This window comes from Triticum urartu, chromosome 6 (genome assembly GCF_003073215.2).
Source record: "Triticum urartu cultivar G1812 chromosome 6, Tu2.1, whole genome shotgun sequence".
Classification (NCBI taxonomy): Eukaryota; Viridiplantae; Streptophyta; class Magnoliopsida; order Poales; family Poaceae; genus Triticum; species Triticum urartu.
In genome coordinates this window covers 240,617,059-240,635,775 of record NC_053027.1, presented here as the reverse complement: position 1 = coordinate 240,635,775, position 18,717 = coordinate 240,617,059, and positions in this window count along the sequence as shown.

Genomic DNA, 18,717 nt, shown 5'->3' with positions numbered 1-18,717 from the left:
ACATTTTATAGCAAAAGTAGAGTAAGATTGAGTCATGCTAGGGCACTCCATAAATGCAAACAGAGACATGGATGGATAGATCATGACCATATGTAAAAATCATCCTTACTAAACATACTAAAAAGACCAATGGATCACTCTGTAGAAATATGAATACATGGCATAAAAATAACAACAGGGAAAAGACTTAGTGAAATTCTAAGTCCCTGAAATCAGCGACAACACGAGAGCTACTTTGCATGCATGTTTCGCTCATCAAAGTGCACAAAGAGACATGGCATAAATACTAGCATGTAGTAGGCATGAAAATGAAGCTAACCATGTGGCAAACACCTACATAGCATGATTGACATGAATCACACAAAAATGACAAAACAACATCATGATGCAAAATACCATGTTCATGATATTGCTCAAATGCAAAAAACCAATGCTACCACTGGATTGGTGGGATTTTTCTACCCCAAAAACATATATAATATGTTGGGGTTGCTGTAGAAAAATCCCCACAAATGCTCTAAGATGCAACCTGCCTAAAAAGGAAAAAGACAGAAATGGAATAGCCCTAAACGGAAACGTCCCGATCTGGACTTACCAGATAAGGAAAGGCCCGAATTGGAAAGGCCCAAAATGGACAAATGCCCGTTTGGGTTAAAAACAGGGCGTGAGGATGACATGTGGGCCTGTGAGTGCGCGCGTGGGTGTGAGGCTGACAGGTGGGACCTGGCCTCTGTCTCACTGACCAGTGGGTCCGGCTTGTGGCCCACAAGGCGGTGATGCAAGTGCGCGGGAGCAGGGGAAAATAGAGGAAGGGGTCGGCGGTGAACGAGCGCGGTGGAGGCCTCGCCGGAGTTGCTCCGGTGGCCTAGCAGAGCGGCGGAAGGGCGCAAAAAGATCACAGGAGGATCCAACGCCTGCCGGTTCTACTGAGTGCACCGGGCGTCGAGGGAAGCGATGTTGGTGGCGATCTACCGAGGCGGCAACGGCAAGGATGAACGCGGCGAGGCGAGGGGCTAAACGGGCGGCAAAGTGTTCGGCTCGGACGCGCGCGACGCTAAGGATCTCCTAGACATGGCAAAAACGGTGAAGGGTGTCCGGAGCATCTCGTTTGCGCGAGGTCTGGCGGCGGCTCAATCGGGCGGGAGCAGCTAACGGCGATGGAGTGCACAAAACAAGGGGGAAAAGGAAGGGGAAGGAGCGCAATCTCAACATGAACACGACGTGGTGCTCGACTTGGCGTAGAGTGGACGGAGACGGTGATGAGGCGCAATGAACAGCCACGATGGCCGGAGTCGAAGATGAGGAAGAAGAGGACGCAGCGACGGGTCCCGGCTCCATGTAGTCAACGTCGTGGACGTAGACGATGACGGGGAAGATGAAGGACACGGCAGGCGAGGTAGAGGTCGACGGAGAGTACGCCGGCGATGTGGACGCGCTCCCGGATGCGTTCGGGACGGCGATGGCACGATTGATCTGGTAGCTAAACCTACCCGGCGACGGCGATGGCACGATTGATCTGGTAGCTAAACCTACCCGGCGACGGCGGCGGCGGACAAGGGAAACCCTAGGAGAGGCAGGGGAAAAGGAGTGGGGGCTTAAGAGGGGCTAGGGTGAGCAGTGCGAGCTCACGCGCTCTCGGACTCGCGGTCCCCATGGCGACGGCGAGAGGAGAGGGAAAAGGCGGGTGCACGCTACAGGGAGGTACCGACAGGTGGGGCTGAGGCGGCCACGTGGCAAGAGGCTAGCGGGGGTGTGCGAGCGAGCGGGTGAGAAAAGGAGGGAGAGGGGGCCGAGCGGGCTAGCTGGTGCGGGGGCTAGCTGGGCCGGCCTGGGAGGCCAAGGCCTAGTTGGGTGCTGCTGCTGCAATGCTTCTTTTCCTTTTCCATTTTCTTCAAACATAAAACAAAAGGAAAAGAACAGGGGTATTGGGGAGGACTTAGAGAGAAATAAAAATATCCCCATGATCCTGAGTTTGTGTAGCATTTAATAAAATTGCTTTGGTAATTTTTAAAGGTAGAAAAATAAAATTGCTTTGATGCATTTTTCAACCCAACCAAAACAATTCTAAAAGAGGTGAAGTTTGGCAGGGGGGTTCAAGACATGGTGCTAGAATTTTGGGAAAAAGGATAGCATTAATGGAGGAGGGTAGAGGTGCACTTGCCAAAGAAAGAGAAGAGGAGAAGAGGTGGTGATGTGTGAAGTGGAAAGATGTTGCTTGGATTCCAAGGATCATGCCACAAAGCAACATGCTTAGATGAAGATGCACATGATGATGCCATGATGCAACAAGATGAACATGAAATGAAATGCATGACAAGAACAAAAATAAAAGAAAGGCAAAAACCTAACCATGAAACTTATAACTTAAAGCTGGAAATGGCAAGAGTCGGAGTACAAATATGGTAGTTACATCTGGGGCATTACAGAAGCATAGCAATATCATCACATGAAAAACAAAAGCCAGTGACCATCATCTCGTCATCTATGCCATAAGTGTAAATGGGATTGATTTTAATGGGGCATGCATAGTTACTATGTTGAGATTGAAAAGATGCAATATGGGATATCTCACTCATATCATATGACTAGGTTAGTGGATTGTCAAACATGATGTGACCAAAAGAATTTTCACATGATATCCTATGGAGCATAGGATCACAACTAGGTAACTCGACATGCTCGTCATCATATTCATCATAAATAGGTAAGTCATGACATGAAGAAGTCGCACTAGCATGAAGCATGGGTGTAGGTGTGTCAACATCATGCAAGCAATCATTCGTAAAATAGTCCACTAGTGGGACAAGAGAAGCACCATCACCTATGTTACCTTTGGAGCATCGCTCATGTGTTGTAGGTGAGGTGTCGAAGACCAAGTCGTGGTCATCTTCATCTTGATGGAACAATGTGGGGGTGCATCTTCTTCCACCATGGCTATCATTGTCTCCATTGGAGGTATCGACTCGTCGAGGATAGGCGTGTCATCATGTAGGAGACCTAACACCAGAGAAAACACACTCAGAGTAGAGGTTAAGTTGTTAGAAATCATAGTGGCCTCATGTGCCGTGTAAACTACCTCACTCACTAAGTGTGGTGTCTCACTCACTCCCTCTTGGATGCTCGCACTCATATGGTTGGTGGAGTCACTCAAATGGCTCTCAACCTTACATAGGATGTGTGGCATGCTCTCAAGTGTGGGGATAGTGGTGGTCACACTCATCCTCTCATAGGAAATGCTCTCAATGTCATGTATGGTGGAGTCAGTCGTGTCACTAATGTGTTGGTGGCTTTCCTCACATGGCAATTTGGGCATCTCATGGCATATGTGTGTCAAAGACATGTAGGTGCAAATGTATCCATGCTCAATCATGTCGTGGTTGTAGCCGTGGATCAAGGCCGAAGATGGCACGTCATCACTCTCCTCTAAGAACAAAGATAAGGTCTCATGTGCGGTCTCATAGCTTGACTCTGAGTATGAGTCCTTTGGGGGCGCCGTCTTCATTATGTTGAAGAGGCTCATGCTCATCGCCGTGGTCGAAGGGGATGGCCCTTACTCGACCTTCTTGTCGCCGTCTTGTTGTAGGAGGCCCAAATGATGTGGCACCTCGTAGCTTGTCTCCATGACCGAAGCGAATGTCCCATGCTCGGCCGTCTTCCTTGGGGGGTTCCGAAGATGGAAGTGTCGCCCTCGCTTGTAGGTGGTCGCCTTGTACTTGATGATGTCGATGTAGGCGAACTCACAGGAAGTAGGCAAAGATGTCGTACGTCCAAAGGCGAAGATGCCTTTATATCACTTGGCGAAGATGCCAAAGTGGTGGTGGTAGTAGCCGTCGCGCCATCTTGGTGGTGCTCGTCTCGTGGTCTTCTCTTGTGCTCATGATGTTTGGACTTGGCGTGAAGTAGGGCTTGTTGGGACTTGTGCATTTGTGCTTGGTGAGCATCATCATGATGATGTTGGCATTGTCGCACTTGAGCTCGTAGTAGATGTCGTTCGTCATCGTTATGCACATGTTGCTTGAAGGTGACTTGCCCTTCATGACGAGGTGGATCACGAACGTGATGGTGGTCGCCATGGAGATGTGGACATGGACGACTTGCGCTTGCATCATTTTTGCGCTCCGAAGACTTGTGATTCGAATGTAGCTGCCTTGAGGATGATGAAGGGGAAGAACGATTGATCAACAAGGTTCGAATCTCCTCCATTCTTGCATCTTGCTCCTCCTTTTGTGCGGAAAGCTTGTTGTCGATGTAGTCCCTTTTCCTCGCTTCGAAGTGGCGAATGTCAATGGAGAGGTTCTCGATGCGCCCTCGCAATCTTGATTGTGCGCCTTGCATTTGTCGTTGTAGATGAAGATTGACGCTTTGGTGATGTAGTTGTTCACGCCGTCGTTGTTGTGGAAGACCGGAGATGAAAAGCCTTGCCTATCCATCACTCCAATAGAAAAATGTGAGTGGTAGAAAGAGAAGAATGAATACCAAATGTACCCTGACCGAAGTTGAAAGTGGATCAATGATCACTCCAATGTGGACAAGTAAATAGCACAATTGGTACCAATTCTTGTCGGTTTCTCACACATACACAAATAAGGCTTATGGTGGAGCTTGGTGAGGATAGTGGCACGCAAATTTAATGCAAAATGTTAGCTAGAGTCAGTAATGTTGAAAGAGATTCACAAGTTCGCAAGTGTAACAAGTAGACCAATAGTAATATGTGGCACACGGAAACACACACACGGATAGATAAATGGGGTCGTGCAACCAAGGGATGAGCTCAAAATGTGGAATCCACGGAAAATGCTCTTCTTGCACAACTCTAGAGAGACGCTAGCACGATTGCTCAATAGGCGGATACGACACTTGTGCACAACCTATAGGAGACAAAAATGCAACGACTTCTATCCCAAGTATGGTATGTATATGATGTTCCGGTGGTATGATCCAAGATGATCGGATATGACAATCTTATGCAATGTGGTATGATGCTATGGCACTTGCTTACAAGCTCTTTGTTAACTCTTTTGCTTAAAAGCTTATTCTTCTTTTTATTATGTATGGCCACAATGCGAAATGCACAAACCAAGATAGCAATTGGGTATATACGGGAACAATCTTGTGACACAAGGGATGATATGATACCAATATGATATGGTATGTATGCAATGTATGGGCGGATCACTAATGTGCACAAGTAGCGTTGCCGACAATACTCAAAAAGCTAGTCTCGATAGGAAAGTAACGCAAAATGGGCTAGGGGTTAACAATGCAATTGCAAGGGAATATACAATGGAGGGATACCACGATTTCAAGATGATATGGAGGTTACCGTCTGTGTCGATGATGAGTGGCGGTGATCTTGATGGAGATAACAAGATGATGGAGACTCGTCCCTAAGTAGCCGAAACACCTCAGGAAACGGAAAAACCGCGAACTCATAATCTCAAATGTCAAATGTCAAATGGTGGTAGCAGGAATGCGGTGGTGGTTTTGTGGAAGTGCAATGATGGGTTATACTAGTAGGCAATGCGGAAGTGGAGGGTAAGGCTGGCTATGCACGGTGTCGGAGTTGGAAGTACGGTCCCTAAGTAGCCTAAACACCTTAGGAGGCACAACTCACAACACAAACAAAATTGGGTTAAGTCGGGGTGGTGGAAGTGTATGGTGGACAAGCCTATGTGGGAGTTATGGTGGTGGTGGTGGTTGATGAAGAAGCAACCATCCCTAAGTAGCCTAAACACCTTAGGAGACTCGAATCACTACTCAAGAAACCTCAAATTCTATAAGGAACAAAATTGGTAAGCTTGCGGAAGTCGGTGATGGTTATGCGGAGGTTGTGGTGGAAGCCCTAGGCAAAGATGCCATAGTTCCAAAAATTTGAGGGAGTCAAATGGTGTTGGTAGTATTTTTGTGGGAAGGGGGATGTCAAGTGCTTTTCAACGAGTGAAAGAACGCGAAAATCGAACTCCGGATGAATTATTTATGGACAAAACGATGAAACCGGGGTGGCTGAGATGTCAGGGGCCGGACATCCGGGCTCGGGGCCGGAAATCCGGGACCTGTTGTCCAGAACCGCGCGCGAACTGCACTCTAGGAGCCGGATGTCCGTCTTGGTGCCCGGATGTCCGACCAGGTGCCCCGGATGTCCGGCCTGAGGCCTGGATGTCCATCCCGACGATTCCAGATCGGGATTTGGACTTCGAACTCGATTTGGGGCGGAAATTGATGATTTGGGGACAACATATGACGGATTTTGTGGATGGAAAGTGGGGAAACTTGGGGGAAAGATAGATCTACTCAAGACACAACGAATCCATGGATCAAAATCAACAAAATATCATCAAAACCAACAAAAATAGGATGAAATCAACAAAAATAGGCTGGAAAACACAATGGGGAGGCTCCGAAATCGTGATCAACATGGCTCATGATACCAAGATGATGTAGGGTGGAACCCTACTGGCCGATCTTTCACGAAAGGAGTGAATCCCGCGAAGAACACGAAGAACACGAGGAGGGAAACGTGGAGAAAATCACAAGGGGAACAAAAGAGAACACAGAAACCAACAAGAATGATCACACATGTGCTAGATCCATGAACACAAAGAAAGTACAAGATCCAAAGTCAACAACGGTTGATACAAGATGTAACGGTCTTCTCCGTGAGGAGGTCTTGATGGGGCTGCCCAAGAGGGGGTCTTGATGATCTTCTCCGCAAGGAGGTCTTGAATCCGAAGGGATCTTCTCCGTAGAGGCCGCAGTCTCTCTCGGGGAGTAGATCTGATGTGGATTAGCAATGCTCTATCTCTAAAATGAGCTAAACCAATGCTAACCCTAACTAGAAGGAGGTGGGGGAGTATATATAATTTAAGCCATGAAGGGGTAAGTGGGAAAGAGGGATACATGGGCCCTTGGCCCGTTCACTGTGCACAGACAGGCGCCGGATGTCTGGGCTGGGGGCCGGATGTCCGGGCTGGGAGGCCGGATGTTCGGGCTGGCCTGGGTCTTCCAGATGCATTCGGTGATGGAGGGGCCTGATTTCCGGGCGAAGGGGGTCGGATGTCCAGGGCTTCAGGAGGAGCCGGATGTCTGGGGTGATGGTCGGATGTCCGGGCTGCACTGGGCCTTTGCGATGCTCTTTGGATGGCCGATGCCGGATTTCCGGGGGTCAGGCCGAATGTCCGGGCTAGGTCCGGATGTCGGGCTGTTGTAGTAGCTGGCCCTTCTTCCTTCTCCTTCCTTCACTTCCGTGCACGCTTGGCCTTGGTCCTTGGGCTCTCCATGGTCTCCTCAAGTGTACCTGAGTATGCACAAGGTCCGCACTTGAAGTAGCATCCATGTCGTACATGCGGAAAAGGAAGATTTGGAAAGGAGCGAGTTCACCTTAGGTCCAAGGCGTATGATTGAGTGTACATGGGGATGATCGTAGGATGCTCCGCATCAAAGATCCATCCTTCCTTTCTACTAAGAGCACTGGGGCTCCCCACGGTGATGAGCTTGGTCGGATATAACCTTTCTCCAGTAACTCCTTAATCTGCTTCTTAATTTCCTCCAGATCATTCGTGGGCATCCGATACGGTCTCTTTGATATTGGTTCGGTGCCTAGCAACAGTTCTATCAAAAACTCTATGCCTCTCTCTGGCGGCATGCCTGGTAGTTCCTCTGGAAATACATCCGGGTAATCCGTCACAATAGGCACTTCTTCCTGAACAACCCCAGAGATGGAATTCACTTGGGTCCTCCTTGGCGCATGCCTAGATACATACTTGATCCTCTTTCCCTTTAGGGTGGTGAGTAAAATTGACTTACTAGCACAGTCAATGTTTCCTTCATACTTTGATAGCCAATCCATGCCTATTATTATATCCAATCCTTGTGACCCCAAAATTATTAGGTCTGAGGGGAAAACGTGGCTACCAATGGTTAATGGTAACCGATCACACCATCGGCTTGCCATATACTCTACTCCTCGCAAGCTTACTAACATATGGGTGACCTAAGGGCTAAGGCTGGCAACTTAGACTTCTCCACAAATTCCCTTGATATGTGTGGCACCCCGGCTCAGAGTGACCGGTTTACCATGCATTGCCAGCCCAGAGACCATGTCTTCTGGCAACACACAACATCTTGGTACAGAAAAACAACCTCTTTATTGATGCTAGCGGAACAGAGTTTACATTACAACAGCTGTCAAGGCCGAGAGGCACACTCGGTGCGGCAGAACAATATGTACATTATTTAGTAAACATAAAGGGGCCTCGATCCAAACAACTACGTGGCAGCGGAATAATGTCGTGGCGGAAGCTCCATATCATAGGGACACCGATGGGGACACGATCTAGACTCGAACAACGCTTCTCTCCAACGATACTTTCCTGAAATCTGGCATGACACGCCAGGTCAGTACATTGAATGTACTTGCAAGCTCACAAAAGGCATAATCATAATGGCAAACAATATCATGATATTTAACAAATTATTAATAATGCAACACTATATGTCAACATGCTATGATCATGCTCGAACGTCCCTCAGGACAGCTTACCAACTGTGATCATCTCTGGATCACAAACACACCACCAAAGTGGTCTCTCTCAAGGACAGCTCGTGATGCTTACGGTGATCACAACCACGACCATCATTTGGTCCCAAATACCTTGATGGCCTTTCTTCCATCCATCAACAATGCAAAGTTCATAGCTTAGCGTGCAATTTTTATTAAACGTTGACTCGTGGTGGGACCTACTACGAGGTGTCCGTGACCGTGGACTCGGCTATCAATAGATTACAAACTCTGCAGAGGTAGCACACTGTACCCACACCACGGAACCCATGGCCTCGCACTCCCATTCGGGTGGACCAACGGCATTCCGACAAAACCCTTCCATTGCCATATCACTCTCCTGGCCACTCTGACCCAAATTCCCGACGGGCTGGTCCTGGGTGGCCCTGTGTCTACCAAAGACACCCCGACCACCGTCGTGGTCAAAACACTCCCACTCGGGGACTCGGTATCATACTCTCATCAACGAGCACACAATACTATGCATGCTTACCGGGCCAGGGCAAGCACGGCATAACCTTCCCTAGTTGGAGCCACCGACCAGAGGCCATGTCAATGGACCAAATCAAGGCCTTCCCACAAAGGCAAATGTGGTTGCACTGGAAAGAAACTCGATTCAGCGGCACCATGACCCAGTCAACGGTATATTCAAGTTGAGTTATATTCAGGTTCAACTTTAAACTAAAAATGACCGGTGTCATAGCATGCCATGAAATGCAAAACAACCCATACATCATATAATGATAAAAATGGCCGATGTCATCCCTATACACACCAAGCATAAACCTCAACAACTCATATTACTCTATTGCTCAAAATGACTCACAACTTAGCCAAAATATTCTGCAACAAGTTTTATTATTTCTTATGCAAGAAAGTAACTCCGATAAATTTCTCATATGCTTGACAAAAAGATTTTACTATCAACAACTCTTAATTTCTTTATCACTAAGTCGGGTTCAAACATTCCGTAAGGCAAGTAATATGATTAAACAAATTTTTAACAGAATATTTTCTAACAATTTTTTATCAATTTATGAAGGCAAAAACAAAACTTTAAATAATTACTACCATGCATAACTAAATTATTTCTCACATCACCAAATAAATCTTAACTTTCTTTATCCACTAAACTAGATTCAAACGTTCTGTAAATAAAGCATAACAACTAACCAATATTTAACAGAATACAAATAACTCAATAATTATTTAAATGCATGGATTAATCATTTCATTCAAGTAAGAAAATCACAAATATTGAAATGACACCATGAAAATGTTGTTGTGGCTTGCCTTAGTGCAGATGAGGTTCACAAGCCTTCTGGTGATCCTCAAGACAAGCCTCACCCTCTGAGAATAAATTTAAACACAAAATGCAAATATCAAGAACACTTCTGAAAATCACCAAAAATTCTAAATAGCTCAGAAAAATCTCATATTTGTTGAGCTGCTAGATTTCTTATCAAAGAACACAATGCAAAAAGAATCAATTCATTTGGACTTATGGTTGAAGAGTTATAACTATTTGAGGTGTTCTGTAAATTCAAATGAATTTGAATAAAAAGAAACAGACTGGGTGGGGACGTCGAAGGTGTAAATCCCAGGGGTGCCACCACTCATACCGCTTCGTGCGTGTACAGAGTGGCTGACTAGCGGGCCCCGCTAGTCAGGTGGGGGAAGGGGGAGAAAGAAACAGAGAAGGCCGCGGCTTCGCCGGAGCTCTCGCCGGCGACGAGGGCTCCTTGCCCAAACGAGAGGTAGGGATTGAGAGAGGGGACGATGGCGCACCTGCCCGTACCCATAGCATGGCTAGGGGTGCTCAGACGGTGTCGGAAACAAGCTCGCAAGCGGAGGAAGTATGCGGAGGTTGCCGGAGTTGAGGAAGATGGCGAACAGAGGCCACTCCAGGGGCTCCAAGCGGACGAGACGGCCTTACCAGAGAGAGGTGGAAGCCCTGGAGGGGTTGCCCTTGTCTGGGGGTGGGGGCTAGAGCTCCCGGGGCGTCCAAAGGGGATCGCCGGCGAGCTCGAGCTCGGGGATGGCGGCCTGAGGCCTGCCCGGCCGGGCTACGGCTTCCTACGTAGTCGTGGAGTGTGTGGGAGTGCTGGATGAGGCTCGAGGAGACAGGGGTGGCCTTATTTATAGGCGAGTGACGAGGGGGCTTCGGGCTCCGCCGGTGGACACTTGTCCACGGCGCCCGGCGATGAGCGGCGTTAGTGAGAGGGGGAGAAGGTGATGGAGGTCACACGGCCACTTTGGGCAGAGGGAGACGAGCACAAGATCAAGAGGAAGGCGACGAGCACAGTGCAGAGCGCTCTGTGGCATTGGCCGGACCGTGCCCGTGCTCGCTGCGGCGAGCTCCGGTGTCGGCGAGCCCCAGGGAGCAGTTAAAGATGTCGAGACGGTGATGGTGGCGCAGTTTGGCACTCTCGGGCAAGCGAGGGAAGCGAGCATGCACGAACAGAGCATTAGGCGGCACCCAGAGCGTGTCGGCACGCATGCCTCGCATCATGGACACGCGTGGTCACCGCGCGAACTGTTTCCTCAGGCCAGCCTTCGTCCAAAAATCATGCCTGGCATGTTGTTCGTGGTGGTTTTGAAGTTTACCATGGTTTGGTTTGGATCCAGGTGCAGTAGAGAGGATTTTACAAGCCAGGTAAGTTTCTGACCAGTAACTTTGAACATTTACTGTGGTCAAATGGTTGGGGGATTGAGGCTGTGCTTTGGAGGCTAGCTATAAGTTACTCAGGTAAAGATGCACAAGAAAGTTCAGGTCAAATGGAGCGAGTAAAATGGTAGTTGCTGTAGAAGCCACCATTTCTGTCCAAACCGAAAAGATTTTCTGTAGCAAAAATATTCCAAATAGTGATGAGATATTTTTGCTCAGGAAGGTGCCCTAGGGTTCACTGAATATTTGTGAATTATCTTAGATTTTTCTGAGCCATAAAAACTGGGGTTGCTTTGAAGCAAACAGATCTGGCTTAGGGTTTTTGAAAGAAAATGAATATTTTTCATTTAAGAAAAATATTCCAAAGATTATTTTGGGGTGGATCAGAAGTGAAATGATGATTTAGGAGGGAAGTGAAGCACTTGGGTGAAAGCCAAAGATGCCCAAGTGTTTAAGTCCATATGAAAAGATTCAAGAATTCAAATTTTTAGAAAAAATTTAAATGAAAATTCAAGTAGATAAGAGGGGCAAAAACCAGGCTGTCACAAACCTCCCCCACTTAGAATGAATCTCGTCCTCGAGATTTGGTTGCTTGGGAAAACCACTCTGGATACTGATCCCTAAGGAATTCTTCCTTCTCCCAAGTTTCTTCTGACTCTGTGTGATGCACCCACTAAACCTTGTAAAATTTTCTGGCTTTACTACGAGTGACCCTTTCCATCTGATCCAAAATTTTGAATGGTCTCTCTTCATCAGTTAAATCTTTTGCCAATTCTATCTCAGCCATTGCAGTCCTTTTCTCATGCGGGGATATGCAGCGTCTCAATTGCGAAACACGAAACACGTCATGCACGTCTACCAATTCAGGGGGTAGTTCCAGTTGTTATGCCACAGTACCCACTCGAGACATAATCGGGAATGGACTAATAAATCTGGGTGCCAGCTCTCCATGAGTCTGAAATCGCTTGACTCCTTTCATAGGGGTGACTCGGAGGTATACGTGTTCTCCGGGTTCAAAACTGACCTGCCGATGTTTTGCATCATAATAACTCTTCTGTCAAGATTTGGCCAATTGCAGTCTGTCTCTGATTTCCCTAACTTGTTTCTCAGCTTCCAGCATGAGATACGTTCCAAAGATACGGCTGTCTCCAGTCTGAGACCAATTTAGAGGAGTGCGGCACTTACGGCCATACAGAGCTTCATATGGTGACATCTTTAGACTGGTTTGGAAACTGTTGTTATAAGAAAACTCGGCATATGGCAAGCAATCTTCCCATTTAGCTCCTTTTGCTAGCACACAGGCTCGCAACATATCTTCGAGTATTTGATTTACCAGCTCTTTCTGTCCATATGTCTGAGGGTGATAGGCAGTACTATATTTCAGTGCTATCCCCAGGGCTTGATGGAGATGGGACCAAAAAGAGGAGGTAAACAAAGAACCTCGGCCTGAAGTGATAGTTCGGGGTACTCCGTGCAGACTGACTATTCTGGACACATACAGCTGTGCAAGTTCATCGGCCCTGTATCTGGTGCTGATCGGAATGAAGTGAGCAACCTTGGTTAAGGTGTTTATTGTAACCCAGATTGCATCCTTGCCTCACTGGGTCCTAGGCAATCCTGTAATGAAATCCATACAAACGTGGGTTGGAGAAGTCCGGATGGCTTCTGATGCTCTGCCTTCACTTTGTTGCATATGTCGCAACATGTCACACCCTGATTTTCATGCCACAACACTTAAGCTAATAAATCTTGATAAAGTGTGGTTTGACAAAAACTTTTTCATTATTTGGCTTTTATTTGGAGTTGGTTTTCTCTCTGTGTTTTCAAGTGCTCTTTAAAGTCAACACAACTCCACCTTCTATACTTCATCTCCTTGCTCCAAACTTCTGCCCAATGATCATGCCATGTGTATAATGCAATATAGTCTTTTCTTACAAAAATAATTTGGCCAAAAAGTATTTTTAAAAATTAGTTTTCCAAAAACCCCTGGATTGAGGTTTGCACTGCAAGTACCTAATTTGGGGTATGAAAAATCTTTCAAAAGGTATATTTGAAACCTATTAGATATGGGATACCCAGAAACCACAAAATATAATTTTAATAGCTATCTTCCTATTTTATTTAAAATCTTTTTTTAAGGCCAGAAATGGTCTTTAATAGGGAAAGATTATTTTATTGTTTTAAAAATATTTGACAAAAATCAGGGAAACTCAATGGACATATATTGGCCATATATAAGAGTTTCAACACATGGTCATGTTCAAAATATTGGTCAAATCCCTCAAAAACCATTTCTGCCCATTTCAAGGGTTTGAAATATTTCTACAGGAAATATTTCCCAACAATTCCAAGAAAGTTCTAGCATGTCACATATGACATGCTTGATGATCTTGCCAAGTATCATGTCATGGAGAATAGCATAACCCCATGAAATCTCCCCAAAACCATTTCTGTCCATTTTGAAGTTTGAGCAACTTTACATTGCCAAACATGTCCAAATGTTCTCAAACCTTGTGAACATGCTCAAATGGTCTAATTATTCATCTAGACCAAATGACACAAGCTGGAGAGAATGTTATCTTGCTCAAAGTGCCCCAAAACCCTTCCTGTTCAGAACCAAATTTGAACAACTCTACATTGGCAACTTTCTCGTTTTGATCTCAACTTTTGTGGACATGTTCATAACCTCAAATGATGACACTACCCCAAGTGGTGCATCAAGGAGAATAGATTTGCATGACTAAATCTTGGTAAAGCCATTTTTGTTGATTTCTAGGGTTTACCAAAGTTACATTGGCTACTTTGCCAAAATGAGCTCAAACTTGGTGGAACATCCTACTTCTATGTGCCATTCCATCCTGTTAATTCTCATGGCAAGTGGAATTAATTTTCTTGCCCAAACCAACAACAAACACCTTCTGCCATTTTCCCAAAATCATCATTTTGACCTCTTCCACTAATCTCCTTGAACTCAACTTTTTACCACAGCCCCTCCTAGACCTCCTCTACCTCCAGTAACAATGGCTGCACCTCAGCTCAATGATTAAGGGGTGAAACCACTTCATTTACCCCTCTGGACAGCCCCTGTACCCCTCTTCCTCACCTCCCTCCTCACTCCAGTGGCCATCCATGGCATCCAATGCTTCCTTCCCTTTCTTTACTCCCTCCTAGAGCTACCAGACATTAGTGGCCGCGCCCACAAGGCATATAAAATGCCATGGCATGCCATTTGGGCGCTCTAGAGCACGCTACAGTGCGCTCCTACACTGTAGCCGCCCCCTGCCAAGCACCTCCGACCACCTCGGGCCTCCCTAGCGCGCCCGACGAGACGCCTCGGCGTCCGGGACACGACAGCTGGTCGGCACCCTCCTCCCTCTCTCTCTCCTGCCCCTGCTCGCACGCGCACCGGCCTCCCGAGAGCTCCAGTGAGCGAGCTCACACGCGCGACGTCTCTGACCCCTCCCCGCTCCCCCTCTTCCTTCCCCTAGCACTGGACCATCCTCACAAACACCTCAGACACGGCGCGACCTCCTCCCGAGCCCTGTGGCAACGGCAACAACCTCGCCGGCGCACGGGTCTATGGTGAGCCGTGGCTCGCCTAATTAAAGGCCTCCCCGAGCCTCCCAATCACCACAACTCGCCCCCACCTACTCCAAAAAGGCCCCCTGTGCCCTCCACTCTCCTCCAGGAGCACCCGAGCTCGAGATCGAGCTCCGCCGCCTCGGATCGTCGTCGATCTCGGGGTACGGGCTCCCTCCGCCCCTCCTCTCTCTCAATCTGGACCCTCCACACCTCCCTGATCATTTCCCCTCTGTTTCCCCTCTCTCTTGCAGTCGGAAACGGCCGGAGCCATCAATGCCCGATGCTCCTCCGCCGCGAACCTCGTCGCCGGCGAACCACTGCTCCCCTCCGGCCAACTCTGGCACCACCCGAACGGCGACACGACAAGGAGTCCAGTGGTGCCACCAGCTCACCTCGCCGTTCCCGAAAACGTTGCCGGTGAGCTCGCCACCCTCTCTGGGCCGAGGTTGAAGACGACAGCCGTGGGGCCCGTCGGTCAGCCTCACACTCTAACGGGTGGGCCCCACCCGTCAGGTTTAAACACGCACACGCGCGCACCGGTTTGCTGCGTCGGCTGAAGGCATATTTTCCCTTTACGCCTTCGACATGGCAGCCTCGCGTGGGCTGAAACCCATCTGGGCCTGCTGCACTGTGGTCCTTCTGGCCCAGTTGCACAGTGCTGCTTCTCCTTTTTCTTTTTCTGGAAATTTGCAAAAATTCCACAGGATTAAATATTAATCCAAATGCCATAATTCCAACTCCCATATTTTTCTAAAAATCCCACCTATTTAATGGTGTAACTTTCATAAATATCCATCAAACTTTTCTACACTTTTCAAATTTAAATTCAAATTTGAGCATTTATATTCCCCTCTGAAAATCCATTTCTCCTATTATACAACTCCAAATTCATAACTAATAATTTTCCCCTTCTTAGAGTTCCCCCTAGTATTTATCAAAAATAAGTTGACATTTTTCTAAGCACTTTGGTTTTTCTGTTTTACTATTGCCTTATTTTCTCGTTATTTTCTTGCGACGGTTAGATCCTGTATTAGACGAAGTTGATGAAGAAGAAGAAGGAGAAGGATTTGAAGAACTTGAAGACTTTGAAGACCAAGGCAAGCAGCCCTTTGACCATGTCTATGAAACCCTTTTTATGCATGTCATATAGCACTTTATTAGTGTTGCATCGGAATCATGATGAGATGGTAACCACTTTGATGGGTTGCCTCTATTACTTCCTCGTTGATACTTGCATTGTGCATGACCCTACCTTCTTATGAGGGTTATGCCGGTGGGAGTAGATAGGATGCTAAGTAGTGCTACGCAAAGGGACGGGTATATGCATGATGATGGAGGCAAAGTATTTTTAAAAGACTTTTCGAAAACCCCATCGGGTGTCACTTATGCCCGAGGGAGACAATGAGATGGGTAACCACTTGATGACGAAGTGGTGTACCGAGGCAAGTGTGTGTTGTTTCGAAAACGAATTAGATTTAAGATTTGTCGACTGTCCCAACCTTACATGCGCAACCACTCTACCCTTATATGGGAAAGGGCATTATTGATTACTTAGGTCGGTACTAGCTTGGAGCCCGCATTACTAGTGACAGGGGGGGGAGTTGGTGCTCTCTCTCAGGACGGGGTCGTGCCAGGTAGGGCGGCCATGACTGTTTTCACAGGGCACCGGATACACCGTTGTGTCCCCTCTCGGATGTTACGATATCGAGTGAGTCTCGTATGATGTGCATCGTGAGGATACGGAACAACGAGTGGACTCCTTGTTAGTGTTGTCTAGGGAAAGATAGTGATCGGGTGCTTACCCTGGGTACTTGAGGTATCGCGGGTCGTGGATGACACGGAAGTTCCCCGGATCTTGTGGGTAAAGTGTGCAACCTCTGCAGAGTGTAAAACTATTTGAATAGCCGTGTCCATGGTCAAGGACAGTTGGGCGGTGCTGCTTAAACTACGTCCACGTGTTTACAAACCAGTGTGTGTGTTGGATAAGTGGGAAGAACTACTTGGGTCAAGTCAAGGACTTGACATGATTGAGTTGGGTTGGTGCCCACTCTATTTATGTTGATATCTGTAACCACTACTCGGGTCAAGTCAAGGACATGACATGATTGAGTTGGGTTGGTGCCCACTCTATTTATGTTGATATCTGTAACCACTACTCGGGTCAAGTCAAGGACTTGACATGATTGAGTTGGGTTGGTGCCCACTCTATTTATGTTGATATCTGTAGCCTGTCCTCATGGTTACTTGAATTCTCCTGATGCATGTCTTACACGTTGTTGAACTTGTCATTGCACTCAAAACTAGCTTTCCGCAAAAATTTACCTATATCATGCATTGTTGTATCTTGAACCAAAACATGGGTTGCTTGCGAGTAACTTCAAAGTACTCATTGGCTTGCCACTGGTTATTTTATTGGCCAGGCATGAAAGAACAAGATATAATGAAGAGTACCTTGGTGACGAACATGCGAGCTTGGACGCTTCCCAGTCAGAATGCCTATAGGGTTAAGGCAGATGGCAGGGGTCCAAGTTGTTATTGAAGAGTTCCGCTGCGATGATACACTCAAGACTTGACCATAAAGGTCCTACTTGTGTAAAACGGTATGTATGGATGTAAGACTCTTGTTATTCAGCTTCTGTGTGTTCACTGAGCATTGATCTCTGGGATCACTGTACACGTGCATTCGGTGATCACGACTTATGAGTCGGGGTCCCCACACAACAGGCCAAAAAATTGGCAATGTCTTTCTTCATCCCATCCCACCAGAATATTTGTCTAAGGTCCTCGTACATTTTCGTACCTCCCAGGTGAATGGAATATGAGGATTCGCGTGCTTCTGACAAGATTTTCTCCTTCAAGTCCGGTTGATTGGGTACACTAATTCGTCCATGGAATCGGAGGGTACCGAATTTATCCTTGGAGAAATACGGGGCCTGCTTTGCCATCTGGCCCTTGACACATCTTTGTAGTTTGGCGTCAGCTGGCTGGGCCTTGCGGATCTCCATCTCAACTGTGGGGGTAACTTCCAAAATGTTAGCGAGGCCAGCATCCACGATGACCAAGTTGAGCTAAGCGATCTCCTCTTGAAGTTTGGTAGGCAATGATTTTAACATGACATTTAAATTGACGGGCTTTCGACTGAGCGCGTCGGCAACGACGTTGGCCTTGCCTGGATGGTAATTTATTCCAAGGTCATAATCCTTGACCAAATCTAACCATCTTCGCTGACGGAGATTAAATCTGGCTGAGTGAAGATGTACTTGAGGCTTTTGTGGTCAGTAAAAATTTGGCACCTTTTTCCTATGAGGTAGTGTCTCCAAATTTTTAATGCAGGAACCACTGCAGCAAATTCCAAATCATGAGTAGGATAATTTCCCTCATGTGGTCGTAGCTGTCGTGATGCATATGCTACTACCTTGCTGTCTTGCATCAACACTCAACCAATGCCTTGTCTGGAGGCATCACAATACACATCAAATCTGCGATATATGTTTGGAAGAGTCAATACAGGTGCGGTTGTCACACGTATCTTCAGCTCATTAAAACTCTTCTCACAGTCCTCTATCCACTTAAACTTCGTATCCTTTTTGAGCACCTCCGTCATGAGTTTAGAAATTTTGGAAAACCCTTCAATAAAACAACGATAGTACCCAGCTAACCCGAGGAAACTCCAGATCTGTGTTACAGTCGTGGGCGGTACCCAATCGAGCACATCCTTTACTTTGCTTGGATCCACGGCTATACCTTCGGCGGATAGTACATGTCCGAGAAACCCAACCTTCTTGAGCCAAAATTCGCACTTACTGAACTTGGCGTATAGCTGATGGTCGCGGAGTTGTTGTAGTACCGCTTTGAGGTGATGCTTGTGCTCCTCTTCACCCTTGGAGTAAATGAGGATGTCATCGATGAA